Raw genomic sequence first — 14,950 nt, 5'->3', positions numbered from 1 at the left:
ATACGAAGAAATGTAACACCTTTATTATTTATTTACTATGTAATTATTTTCAATAATATTATGAGCAACCCAGTACTGGTAACACTGAATTCCTTTTCTTCAGAAAGCCATAAAAAGAATCACTGATGTAAATAATATTACCCCTAGGCTGACTATCCCCTTCCTGAACTTTCCACATTAGGAATAGTCATCCAAGACTGGAAGTATCTGTATGCCTGCACTTTGTTGTATAAAATAATTATAATTTACATACAAAGTAAATGTAGAAGTTCGCACAGAGATGTTTTTATCTTCCAGCAAAAAAATACTGTGTAATGCTGCATGAAAGTCAGGTGAGCTATGATTACTGCTGGTTCCATTTAAATGAAAAGAAACTTTAAAAACTTGAATAATATAACTCGTAGTTTCAAAAGAACTCTCAAGGATTTACACTGTCCAGTATGCAGACTCAAGCTATGAAGCAAATTTTCTGGGAATTGTCACTAATTTCCTGAAAAAAGAGTCATTATTTTGAAATATGCAAAGTCTTTGGGTGTCTGCGAAGTCTTTAAAAATTGTTAAGTTTGTTTGTTTGCTTGTTGTTGCTGTTTTGTGAATGAGAGAGATCAGAGTGGTAGCTGTATCATCTGTATTATTAAACTCTTCTAACCATTGCCTCTAAAAAGAATGTATCTTTTCCAAGATACCATGGAGGTGCTTAACGTACAAGGATAAAATCAAGAATTAGATTATTCAAAATTATTTAAAACAATTTTTGCTTCACAAAAAAAAAATTATATTTGGAAATTTTTTGAAGATTCTTCTGAAATAGTCCAGTTATACATAGGTTACAGTAGATGCCTGAAAAAAAAGTCAGTTATCAAAATATTTTAAAGCTGATGCCTAGAATAGGTTTCTGAGCAAATAGCAGTTATTTCTGAAGGAATTACTAGACGCAGCTTTTTAAGATCTTTTTTTTTTTTATACATATATTTACCTCATTTGTCATAACTGGTTCTTAAGCCACTGGGTACTGCAATATATAAATAGTGACAACTTGGATTCATACAGTACTTTCTGTTTTGTTTATCATATTATTATTATTATACTCAACATCTTTGAAAAGGATAAAATATGTGTCTTTATAACACAGTAATTGAGAGCTTCCTCAAGTTTTTAGAATTAGCTGACATGTAAACGTATCTACATTGGGAGTTGTATGACAGAATATTTCTAGGTGAAAATTATCAGTGCTGAAAGAGGCTGGTAAAATAAATACGATGTTTACAAATAACTTATCACCCAATACACATAGGAAATGGTAGGAAAGTATAAATTAGAGGGAGATAGAGAGGAAATACATGAAGTTGTCAGGTAATCACATAAATCTCAGTAGACCTTACATAAACTTTTTTTAAACTAATGAAAACATGTCATTTGCAGATTGATGAAAGATGCATTTTAGAAATGGCAGTATTTCAACACTGAGCAATATCATCTGTATAACCTGACACCGTATACTTACTGCCTAAGAAGGACAATAAAACTAGGACATAAACAACAAAGTAAAAAATTGCAGTATATACTTACATCCCATTGAAGTAGGTAGTAAACTTATGGATTTAATACTTGCTTAATAGGTCAGTTATACTTCCCCAAGTGGAAGACATATGGTCAAAAAATAGCATTTCTGTGAGGCTTTTTTATGAGAAAGATAATGTTAAGGGTTCAACTGGACGGCAGTCTGCATTCTCAAAATATTTTATGATTGCGTTGTAAGAGGCATCTTACTAAGCAGTAAGTTTTACGTAGATATTTTTGTGCACAAAATTTAACAAACACTGGTAATGAGCAGATATGGGAAAGCATACTACTTTTTCCTTCAAGCTTGCTATGAGATTCAGGAAAATATAATTAATGTTTGTCTGTTTTCTCTTCACCAGACTTATGCTGTTGATAATGAACTAAACAGCAACCTTCTGCTTGTTTTAGAGAAGGTGGCTTTTCTGAGGTTTGGGAAGTCTACCCATAGCTGTAGAATGGGCAGAGAAGAATATAGATGTTAAATAAGTAGAGAGAGAAATTTAAAGAAAATACGAAGAGCTCTGGAAGCAAAGTTGAGAGACTGGCCACCTTGAATGTTTCCTGAGGCAAGTAGAGGAGGGTTTGGAGGAATAGACTGTTTACATACATTTAACTTCCAGGATTGTCTATCACAGCAGAATTTGTAGGCATTCCTACTCAGAGCATGCGACCTTGGAGCTTCAGTATTTTTGGGGCATCAGAGCTCAGGCTCTGCAACTCAAATTTTGAGTTAACTAAAGATTTTTCTATTGGAAAAGACATGCTGAAGCATTTGGATTTTGAGAGTAGGGTACACTGTCTCTGCAAGAAAAGACACGGAGTTCAGTAGAAGCTTTATTGCATCTGCCCTGCATGCGCTAATTCAGTCAGTCAATTGCTTTTCCTGTAAGAAATGAAAGGTAAAAGTGTAAAATCGTAACATTATATAAAAGGACAAATGTAGCTTTCTCAAAATACATTTTAAATATTGTAAGAGAAAGATAACAATGATGTAACTTTATCTCGTTACATCTTGGACAGAAACATAGTCGAAGAGACAACTTTTCACCTCAACCCTAATGTTTATTCTAGCTAAGCTTTAGATAATAATTTCAGAGAGAATTGTAGAGGTAACTAATATAGGATAGAAGGAAGAGTGAGGGAAAAAACAACTGCATGTTGTTTTTAGAGACTTAAAAATGCATTATTTTTCTTGTGAATAAGAAAATATTTGAGAAATATTTATGAAGGGGCACTTTGAATTAAAAACCTGAGGACAGAGTGGAGGAAAGCAAAAAAGAAGAAAGCCTGATAGTTGCTCTACATTATATTCCGTTCTTAGCAGTATTGTTCTCATGGCCTTCTAAATGATCCTCATACCTAAATACTACCATCAAATAATGTGTGTTTTTCCCCTCTGAAGACAAAGTAACCTGAGGACAGAAAATGATGCAACTTGCAAAGAGATAGAAAATGGCAAATACCAGATACCTTACAAAATTCAGTGCAGTTATATCATCATTTGTTTTGATTTAGATGGCTGCAGAGTAAGAAACATAATGTAAAGTCTACTAATGTGTTATCAACGTGACAACAAAACATACCCTAATGAGTTAGAGTGGATTCATCTTTTCTAATTTATACATCTAAAAGTTAGACAATGAAGGTTTTATAGTCAGTAGAGAAAAATGGGCATCTGCATAGGGTGATTCATCTCATCCTAACCTATGTCTGGATCACGCAGCATGAATTGTGCTTCAGAGCACAAAGGGATGCAAGGATGCCTAGGCGAGATTCAGATGTTTCACTTTTGAATACCTAAGGATAGCTGAGGTTATTCCTATCCATTATACATTCAGTAGGAAAAGGCTATCATACAGCAAAATAATGTACAGTCAGATAAGTAAGTCTCTTCACTTTTTGGAAGAAAAAGAGTAATAACTAAAGTACCAGGAATTCTCATGGTAACATGTTAAGACAATAGAATTTTTGTTTTGACCCTGCAGGCATAATATATGTCTTCAGTGCACAAGGTAATAATTTTCTTATTTGTTATCTTATTAAAATGATACTGTATGTTCTTCCAGATTTAAATTGTTTCAGCTTTGGCTTTGCTAGCATTCTAGGGTACTTTACACTGGAACTCAAATGAACTATGAATTCCCCTGGGAAGAATCCTCTTCTTACTTCCAAAACCAAAAATGATCTGTGTTAACTATTTGTTAAGTGTAGGCTAAAGTATGTATTTAAACTTATACTCATGATTTCTTTATAACCTTTAGTGGCTACTTTTTTAGAGTTTGTCTGCACACATAATTCTTTCACTCGGTTGCAAGAGAGCTTTTTACCACACCAATCTTTTACACAAGAGTAGATATTTGTACTGAGGTGCAAAGTCCAAAACCAGACATGGTACTCTAGATGTAAAGCTGTTGTGTCTTTGTATAATACTGGTGAACAACATGTTCTTATTTCTATCATTGGTGACACAATTCTTTTCAGCTGAACCTACCATTAAGTGTACCGCAATGCTGTCTCACATGTGGTCTAAGAAATTGAGACCACCAATTTAGAACATGAAAAAATGACTAAAAAATGTTCAGAGCTGACCTAGAGTGATTGAAGCAGTGTCGTAAAGCTGAAAATTCCATGTATCATGTTATATATCCCTTGATAAATTCAGGTGTCTGCTGTTATTTTGGTACATAAGTGTATTTCACAAATCAAGCTTCAGTCACAAAGACTTCACAGCAGTGAAAAATCCAGCATCATTAGGGGTATTTGTAACATTGTTAGGAAAGGTATGAATTTGGAAAGAAAGGCTGAACACATCTAACAGAATGAAAAATGGCTCGTATATAAACAAAAACATGGTCAGTGAAGATACTAATTTGACCATGTTTTAATTGACTTATGATTATTTTCCACATCAAAGCCACATAGTGTGATAGACAATGAAAGAAAAATTAAAAGAAAATATCTCAATCCTATGGAATAACTATAGAATTTAAAAGAAATCAGAAAGGCAGGAACATTTCATGAATGATAAAGCACCAAACCTAAGAAAGCCAGAGACAAGAAACAGAGGAAAAAAATCTTTTAAAAATATAATGCAGGGGAGGAAACATCAAAACACTGTCTTTTTGCACCTTGTCAGGAAGTGCTTGATTGAGTTATACGCAGTGGGTACATAGGAATTTGTTTTCTAGAGAATAATGCTTTGAGCAGCATGCATTAGAAAAACCCTTTCAACCTTAAACATCACAGCATTACCTTTGTAATTGACATCCATGCTCATTGAGAGCATGTGGAGGAAAGAGAAAAACAATCCTCCAACTCCTTTTTAATTTCGGATGTTCTTGTAGCCTTTGATTATTCTTTAGGTTCTCTGAATTGGGATTTGATGTAGTTTTATGTTAACCTATCAAATCAAAATATTTTGTTTACGAAGTATTTTTAATCAAAACTTCAGACCAAAATAATCGTTTGTTCTAATTTAGGTTTCAAGTATTTCACTATGTTTTTCAGCTATAGAAACTTTATAGGAAATTTCTATATACAGGTTTGATTTGATCGTCTCTAAAAAGCTTTGGTATAAATATTATTAAGCCTTTATTTTGATAGTGAATTTACTAGTCAAGAGATTGAGGAGTAGACAGTCCAGAGATGGGGTCTGTTCCAAAGCTGATTTTAAATGAGTAAAAAAAGCTTTGTTTTTATTCTGATGGATTTTGGACCACACCTTATCCACACTACTCCCACCCTAGTAATTCATCACTGAGGGATAAAGGGATCGAGAGCAGCCTTGCAGAGGAGGACTTCAGGATACCAGTGGATGAAAAACTGGATATGAGCCAGCAAAGTGCACTTGCAGCCAAGAAAACCAATCATATCCTGCGCTGCATCAAAAGAAGCATGGCCAGCAGGTTGAGGGAGATGATTCTACTCTTCTCCCCCTCTACTCTGCTCTCATGAGAGCCTACCTGGAGTACTGCATCCAGCTCTGGGGTCCTCAGTACAAGAAAGATATGGACCGGTTGGATCAGGTACAGAGGAGGGACACTAAAATGATCAGAGGGATGGAACACCTCTCCTATGAAGAAAAGCCGAGAGAGTTGAGGCGTTTCAGCCTGAAGAAGAGAAGGCTCGGGGGAGATCTTGTTGTGGTCTTTCAATATAAGAAGGGGTCTTATAAGAAAGATCGAGAGAGACTTTTTACCAAGGCCTGTAGCAACAGGACAAGGGGCAAAGTTTTTAAACTGGAAGAGGGTAGGTTTAGGTTGGATATAAAGAAGTGATTCTTCGCTGTGAGGGTGGTGAGACACTGGAACAGGTTGCCCAGAGGAGCTGTGGATGCCAGATCCCTGAAAGTGCTCAAGGTCAGATTGGATGGGGCTTGGAGCAACGTGGTCTAGTGGAAGATCTTCCTGCCCATGGCAGGGAAGTTGGACTAGCTGATCTTTGAAGGTCCCTTCCAACCCAAACTGTTCTATGATTCTGTGTGATAAATGTCAGCCAATACTTACACTTTCTTTCTTTTAAGTACAAAATCTCTCCCAGTACTTTTATAACCTGACTGCAACTCATTGTCTAGTAGTCAATCTCCACATACTGTTTTTAAAGTCCAGCATAACAGTAAAGGGACAGCCATTGCTTGAAAAGTTCTGATGGCCATCTTGTTGTATGGCTTTAAAATGATCAGGAAATGGGATTTACAGCAGCCACTTTAGCATAATCTTTGTCTAGATCTATAAAAATTAAAGGAGTAGCTGTGTATTCTTCTTCTCTTCTTTTTGACATCTCATATTAAAATAGACACAGGATGAGCTAGTAGTTTTCTGTAAAACCACGTGAGAATTCCCAAAGACAGCACTGCATTATGCAAGCTGTACCACCCAAATGTTAAAATAAACATAACAAAGCTTTTCCCAAGGGTGCATTTTCCATAATGAATACTGCATTAGATACAATACAGAGAAGACAGAGTAAAACAGAAGGATTTTGTTTTGCTTGTTATCTTGTTATTCAGAAAGAAAAAAATCCAGACAAACACTTTTTATAACCTGTATGGTCATTATCCTGCCTCATTCAGCTACTTTGCAGTGAATGTTATGTTAAAAGTATTTAATTCACATCATATTTACTGTATAACAAACTTCACTTTACTTTCTTCTTCCATATTCCACCTGCTTCATGTAGAGAGTATGTAGTTTACAGCTTATCCACCACTTTAGGTTTTTACACTACTTAATTTTACAAGGAATCATTTAATGATTGCTGTTGTCTTGCAAGCTGAGTTTCATAGGAGACCTTTGTTCAACTACCGGGCTGAAGTCCTCAAATGAGATAGGCAAAGACAAGCACTGCATTGCTTAACCATGACAAACCTGACATGTTTCTGTGCATGTCTGGGAATGAAATGATAACATGTCTGTTTATTTTGAAAAAGTGGGGGCACTCAGAGCTCACAGGAGTCTCCAGAGATAATGACAGCTGAATGGAAGCAGTAAGACGGCAACTTTGGATACTTTACTTAAATTTCATCGACTACCTTTATGTGGACTAACCTTCAATTTATGTTTCTTAACCTCTCTGTTTTCCTCACTTATAAGGCCTGAAATACAGTATTTCTGTGGTGTGTTCATTTAACAAAATGAAGATCGAACCTTTGTGTCAAGCTGGAAGGTGCTGTGAGAGAACATTTTCACATGGATTTACTCCTCTAATTGAGCCACCTATCTGGGACACCTCAGTTAGAGGAACACTGTTAGGTAGTCCCCCGTTGTAAACAGTGAAGAGAGACAGGCAACACAACTGGGTAATTCACATCCATCAGATCAATGGTTTGAAACAGGAACCTTTATCTGAGAACACTATAAATCAGAAAGGAATGTATTTTTCATTAAAATCAATTGTATAATGGACTAGCTTCCATATCAGTAAATCAAATATCTTCAAAAGTGCTTTATTACCTCAGGAATAAAAAGTATAACAAGAAAAAATCATTACTTTCCAATATATGTCAGCAAACAATCTCTTGCTGTGAATTATGCCTACATTTAAGTACAGAGCTAATAACTGATTCTGAAATTCAGCTGGATGAAAACAGCTTTTACTTCACATCCTAATCCTGCTATGTAAATTTAAACTAATTCTTACAACTCATCACCATGTGAAAGACTTTGGATCACATATATTTGAAATATCAACAGAAGCGTACACTCAGAAAGTGAAGTCTATTATAGCTTTCTGTTTATAGAAAGGGTTTCTAGGACATGCTTTCTGAGATTCAGCCTGTATTTCTGCTATCATTTGAATCCACAAATAAAGCAATGTCATGTAGTCACCTGTGGTCATCAGACTGACTAGAATGAAAAGCAACAGGTGGAAAAGCTCTCTGACTTTGGAATACGATAAAGTAGTTTCAAATGCTTGAAACCCCTACACCTACTGGAGTTTGTCAGACCATTTTTTCACGTTTTGAAAATAAGGGACTATATCTGCTTATGAATCTAAGAATTAAGGCACAGTGCTGGAGAACATTTTTTCTCTATTTAATTTGTTCAAAAACGATATTAGTATTTTTGATGGATCTTCCTGGAAAGCTTGAATAATTCCTTCAGAATAAAGCCTTTTATTTTCCTCATGCTGTGTCTCCTCTTGTCACCCTCCTGTTTCACAGAATCACAGAATCACAGAATCAACCAGGTTGGAAGAGACCTCTGGGATCATCGAGTCCAACCGTTGCCCTGACACCACCCTGTCAACTAGACCATGGCACTACGTGCCATGTCCAGTCTTTTCTTAAACACATCCAGAGATGGTGACTCCACCACCTCCCTGGCCAGCCCATTCCAATGTCTAATAACCCTTTCTGAAAATAAATTCTTCCTAATGTCCAACATGAACCTCCCCTGGTAAAGCTTGAGGCTGTGTCCTCTTGTCCTATCGCTAGTTGCCCGGGAGAAGAGGCCGACTCCCACTTCACTACAACCTCCCTTCAGGTAGTTGTAGACTGCAATAAGGTCACCTCGGAGCCTCCTCTTCTCCAGGCTAAACAACCCCAGTTCCCTCAGCCGTTCCTTGTAGGTCAGACCCTCCAGACCCTTCACCAGCTTGGTCGCCCTCCTCTGGACTCGCTCCAACACCTCAACATCTTTCTTGAAGTGCGGGGCCCAGAACTCAGTACTCAAGGTGTGGCCTCACCAGTATCGAGTACAGAGGGACGATCACTTCCCTAGACCAGCTGGCTACACTATTCCTAATAGAGACCAGGATGCCATTGGCCTTCTTGGCCACCTGGATACACTGCTGGCTCATGTTTAGCCGTCTGTCGATCAGCACCCCCAGGTCTCTTTCCGCCGGGCCGCTTTCTAACCACTCTTCCCCCAGCCTGTATTCCTGCATGGGGTTGTTGTGGCCGAAGTGTAAGACCTGGCACTTGTTCTTGTTGAACCTCATGCCGTTGGTCTCGGCCCATCTATCTAACCTGTCCAGATCCCTCTGTAGGGCCTTCCTACCCTCCAGCAGATCGACACTGCCACCCAGCTTGGTGTCATCTGCAAATTTGCTGAGGGTTCTTTGTTTGGGGCAAAAGAACCAGCAAATCAGCCTGAGGTTCTTTGTCTGAAAAAAATGTGTGTGGGGATATTTAACATTTGAAAATGTCGGCATTTGAAATTCAGTCGGCAACGGCAACGGCGGCGGCAGCGGTGGCGGCAGCAGCGGCGGCAGCGGTGGCGGCCGCGGCTGAGGTTGGTGCGGGGAGAGATTGGGTCGTGGCAGGCGGGCGGTTTCCGTGTGGTTTCCGTGCTCGGGGGGGCCCAGAGCAGCAGCCCGAGACCCGCCTGGACCCGGAAGTTCCCGGCAACGAATCAGGAGAGGAGGAGGCGGGAGTGGAACATCTCCCTTATGAGGAGAGGCTGAGGGAGCTGGGTCTCTTTAGCTTAGAGAAGAGGAGACTGAGGGGTGACCTCATTAATGTTTATAAATATGTAAAGGGCAAGTGTCAAGAGGATGGAGCCAGGCTCTTCTCAGTGACATCCCTTGACAGGACAAGGGGCAATGGGTGCAAGCTGGAGCACAGGAGGTTCCACTTAAATTTGAGGAAAAACTTCTTTACTGTAAGGGTGACTGAACACTGGAACAGGCTGCCCAGAGAGGTTGTGGAGTCTCCGTCTCTGGAGACATTCAAAACCCGCCTGGACGCGTTCCTGTGTGATATGGTCTAGGCGATCCTGCTCCGGCGGGGGGATTGGACTAGATGATCTTTCGAGGTCCCTTCCAATCCCTAACATTCTGTGATTCTGTGATTCTGTGATTCTGTGAGGCGTAGCACCACCCCCTGTGATGGGGTGATAAAGAGCCTCCTGGAGGACAGGGACTAGTCCCTGCCCAGAGGGGAGTGGGGGAGTCAGCAGTGACTGTGTGTGTCCCGGGGAGGGGGAGGACACAGCCCCAGGGGTGTGGCAGTTTGACCAGCAGTTCTCGCAGGCAGGGCGGCGAGCAGGGTAGGCGGGCAGGCAGGTATGGTTTCCACTCGGCGGGGCCCTAAGTCCCTTGCAGGTGCCAGAAAAGACATGGCAACCCAAACGGACCTGCTGCGGAAGCATGCGGAGGTGCAGGTGTCAGGCTGCAGGGAGTGCCAGAGCCTGGCCCTGGCACTCAAGGGTAACGGAGACCTCACCTGTGTGAGGTGCGAACAGGTCGATGACCTGATCTCCTTGGTGGCTCAGCTCAAGGAGGAGGTGGAAAGGTTAAGGAGTGCAAGAGCATCCCAGGAAGAGGATGGTGGGCAGTGCTGTTCCCTGCCCATCCTGGGGAAAATGGACGGGCCTAATGCTCCCTGGGTAGTGGAGGATCCTCTTCCTCCTCCACAAGGAGCAGGAGGAGACCTAGGGGATGGGGGGGAATGAAGGCAGGTCCCTGCTCGGGGTGGTAGGCGAATCCCATCCCGACCTTCCTCCCCTCCCCACGTCCCCCTGCATAATAGGTATGAGGCGCTGGAGCCTGAGCATCTTCCTGAGTGTCAGGAAGATACAAATCTAGGTGAAAGACCCTCTACAGGGCTACGTAAACAGAAGCAACCGAGTAAGAGGGTTGCAACCAGCTCCAAAAAGGAGAAAAGAAAAGTAATTGTTATAGGCGACTCCCTGCTAAGGGGAACGGAGGGCCCCATATGCAGGCCAGACCCGACTCACAGGGAAGTCTGCTGCCTCCCTGGGGCTCGGGTAAAGGATGTTGCCAGGAGGATTCCTCAACTGGTGAGGCCCTCTGACTACTACCCACTATTAGTATTCCAGGTGGGTAGGGATGAGATTGAAGAGAGAAGTCCCAGGGCAATCAAAAGGGACTTCAGGGCCCAGGGGCGTTTGGTGAAAGGGGGTAGGTGCGCAGGTGATATTCTCCTCAATTCCTTTGGTATTTGGTGAAAATAGGGAAAAGACTATGAAAGTACAGCAGATTAATATGTGGCTAAGAGACTGGTGCCGGAGGTGGGATTTTGGGTTTGTTGACCACGGGGCGGCTTTCATGACACCGGGCCTGCTTATGCCGGATGGGGAAGAGCTGAATCAGAAGGGGAAAAGGGTTATGGCCCAGAAGTTGGCAGGGCTGATCAAGAGGTCTTTAAACTAGGTTTGATGGGGGAGGGGTATAAGACCAGGGCAACCACAAATGAACCTAGGGGTGACAGGCCTGCGTAGGGGGCAAGGTCCGCTAGCCCAGCTGAAGTGCATTTACACCAATGCATGCAGTATGGGCAACAAACAGGAAGAGTTAGAAGCCGCTGTACAGCAGGAAGGTTATGATGTGGTTGCCATCACAGAAACGTGGTGGGATGACTCTCATGACTGGAGTGCAACTATGGATGGCTATAAGCTCTTTAAGAGGGACAGGCGAAGCAGGAGAGGCGGTGGGGTAACGCTATATGTTAGGGAGTGCTTGGACTGTATCGAAATTGAGGAAGATGGTGAGGATGACAAGGTTGAATGTTTATGGGTGAAGATCAGGGGGAAGGTCGGCAGGGAGGACATTACGGTGGGAGTCTGTTATAGACCACCCAACCAGGACGAGCAGGCGGATGAGGCGTTTTACAAGCAGCTGTCAGAAGCCGCCTGGTCGCCGGCCCTTGTACTCATGGGCGACTTCAACTTGCCAGATGTCTGCTGGAAATACAACATGGCAGAGAGGAAACAATCTAGGAGGTTCCTCGAATGTGTTGAGGACAACTTCCTCATGCAAGTGGTAAATGAGCCCACTAGAGGAGGGGCCCTGATTGACCTGTTGTTTGTGAACAGAGAAGGACTAGTGGGAGATGTGAGGGTCGGTGGCCGTCTTGGGAGTAGCGACCATGAAATGTTAGAGTTTTCGATAGTGGGGAAAGTAAGGAGGGGCAAGAGTAGAACTCCTGCCTTACATTTCTGGTGGGCTGACTTTAGCTTGTTTAAGAGGTTGGTGGACCGAGTCCCTTGGGAGTCTGTCCTGAAGGGCAAAGCAGTCCAGGAAGGCTGGACATGCTTCAAAAGGGAATTGTTAAATATTCAGGAGCAGGCTGTCCTGGTGTGTAGGAAGGCAAGCCGTCGGGGAAAAAGACCGGCCTGGTTAAACAGGGAACTTAGACTAGAACTTAAGGAAAAAAAGAGAGCCTACTTGCTCTGGAAGAAGGGTCGGGTAACTTGGGAGGTCTATAGGGACGTGGCCAGGTCGTGTAGGGAGAAGATTAGAAGGGCCAAACCTCAATTAGAGCTCGATTTGTCTGCTACAGTCAAAGATAACAAAAAAAGCTTTTACTAATACATCAACAGCAAAAGGAGGGTCAAGGAGAGCCTCCACCACTTGCTGAATGAGGAGGGTAGTGTAATGTCAGGGGATGAGGAAAAGGCAGAGGTGCTCAACTCCTTCTTTGCCTCGGTCTTTAATGTCAAGACCAGTTGTCCTCAGGAGACTCGGCCCCCAGAGCCTGAAGTTAGGGACGGGGGGCTGTGTGAACCTCCCAGGATCCAAGAGGAGACGGTTAGTGACCTGCTGTGCCAGTTGGATACCCACAAGGCTACGGGCCCGGATGGGATTCACCCCAGAGTAATGAAGGAACTGGCAAATGAACTTGCCAAACCACTCTCGATTATCTACTGGCAGTCCTGGTTAACTGGAGAAGTTCCAGCTGACTGGAAATTAGCAAACGTAACGCCCATCTACAAGAAGGGTCGGAAGGACGATCCAGGGAACTATAGGCCTGTCAGCCTGACCTCGGTGCCAGGCAAGGTGATGGAACAGATCATCCTGAGTGCCATTACACAGCACATGCAGGACAATCGGGGCATCAGGGCCAGCCAACATGGACTCATGAAAGGCAGGTCCTGCTTGACCAACCTGGTCTCCTTCTATGACCAAGTGACCCGCTTAGTAGATGAGGGCAGGGCTGTGGATGTAGTCTATCTAGACTTCAGTAAGGCATTCGACACTGTCTCCCACAGCATCCTCCTGGACAAACTGGCTGCCCAGGGCTTGGATGGGTGGACTCTTCAATGGGTTGAAAACTGGCTGGATGGCCAAGCCCAGAGAGTGGTGGTGAATGGGGCAAAGTCCAACTGGCGGCCTGTCACTAGCGGTGTTCCCCAGGGCTCAGTTCTGGGGCCGGTGCTGTTCGATATCTTTATAGATGATCTAGACGTCGGGATTGAGTGCACCCTCAGTAAATTTGCAGATGACACCAAGCTGGGTGAGAGTGTCGATCTGCTGGAGGGTAGGAAGGCCCTACAGAGGGATTTGGACAGGTTAGATAGATGGGCCGAGACCAACGGCATGAGGTTCAACAAGAATAAGTGCCGGGTCTTACACTTCGGCCACAACAACCCCATGCAGCGCTACAGGCTGGGGGAAGAGTGGTTAGAAAGAGGCCTGGTGGAAAGAGACCTGGGGGTGCTGATCGACAGCTGGCTAAACATGAGCCAGCAGTGTATCCAGGTGGCCAAGAAGGCCAATGGCATCCTGGCCTCTATTAGGAATAGTGTAGCCAGCTGGTCTAGGGAAGTGATCGTCCCTCTGTACTCGGCACTGGTGAGGCCGCACCTTGAATACTGTGTTCAGTTCTGGGCCCTGCACTTCAAGAAAGGTGTTGAGGTGTTGGAGCGAGTCCAGAGGAGGGCGACCAAGCTGGTGAAGGGTCTGGAGGGTCTGACCTACAAGGAACGGCTGAGGGAGCTGGGGTTGTTTAGCCTGGAGAAGAGGAGGCTCCGAGGTGACCTTATTGCAGTCTACAACTACCTGAAGGGAGGTTGTAGTGAAGTGGGAGTCGGCCTCTTCTCCCGGGCAACTAGCGATAGGACAAGAGGACACAGCCTCAAGCTTTACCAGGGGAGGTTCATGTTGGACATTAGGAAGAATTTATTTTCAGAAAGGGTTATTAGACATTGGAATGGGCTGGCCAGGGAGGTGGTGGAGTCACCATCTCTGGATGTGTTTAAGAAAAGACTGGACATGGCACGTAGTGCCATGGTCTAGTTGACAGGGTGGTGTCAGGGCAGCGGTTGGACTCGATGGTCCCTGAGGTCTCTTCCAACCTGGTTGATTCTGTGATTCTGTGAAAAGGTGATCATATCTATCCAAAGCATCTAAGATATTTCCACATGAAATAAAACATTAAACTATATTTTGTACTACAAAGAGGAGTTTTAAACTATTGGTATGGACTTACATGCAGAGTTATGTGTTCCTATATCTTGGCTTATGTTTTTCCTTCTGTTTAGTTTCTAACTTGTTTCTATGAAAAGAAGCCTTAAAATGATATATGCCAGCTATTTCCTCCTGTTTAGTGCTTTTCCTTGTAACTGTATAATCCATACAGAAAAGACTCATGGTACAAGAAGCATAAACTTGCTTGTGATACAGAATAAGCAACTACATTTGAAAACATCGATGTTGTCGTTTGTTATGCACCACCTTCAGATAAATAGCCATCTTCAAGAGGTACTAGGATAATTAAGATTAAAATTTATTTTTAATGCGTTCTGTGACATCCTTTTATTAGAAATAATTTCCAGTACGTCAATTAATATTTTGCTATATCTTTTTTGTCTTTAGTTATAGATTTTTTTTATGGCATATGCAAAGAAAGAGCATGGACTCCAAAGACAGCATTCAGCTGTCTGTTTCTCAGACGGTTGTTAAAGAACATATCCTGCCACATAGATGTTTAATATCCATAAAAAACTATAATGAGCATAGATACATTGTGATCTGATAAAATTCAGATATATTAAAAAAATCAATTAATTAGCATATTCGATCTAGTATAAAAGACTGACAATTAAAAAGTACTAAACAGAACCATAGGTTAATACAAGAACATAATTTTGACAAGAAATGTGCTTTCATGTTATTTACAGTAATTTGAATGAGTGTGTCATTA

The sequence above is a fragment of the Nyctibius grandis genome, chromosome 1 (genome assembly GCF_013368605.1).
Source record: "Nyctibius grandis isolate bNycGra1 chromosome 1, bNycGra1.pri, whole genome shotgun sequence".
In the NCBI taxonomy this organism is placed as follows: Eukaryota; Metazoa; Chordata; class Aves; order Nyctibiiformes; family Nyctibiidae; genus Nyctibius; species Nyctibius grandis.
Note: the sequence above shows the minus strand (reverse complement) of the source record.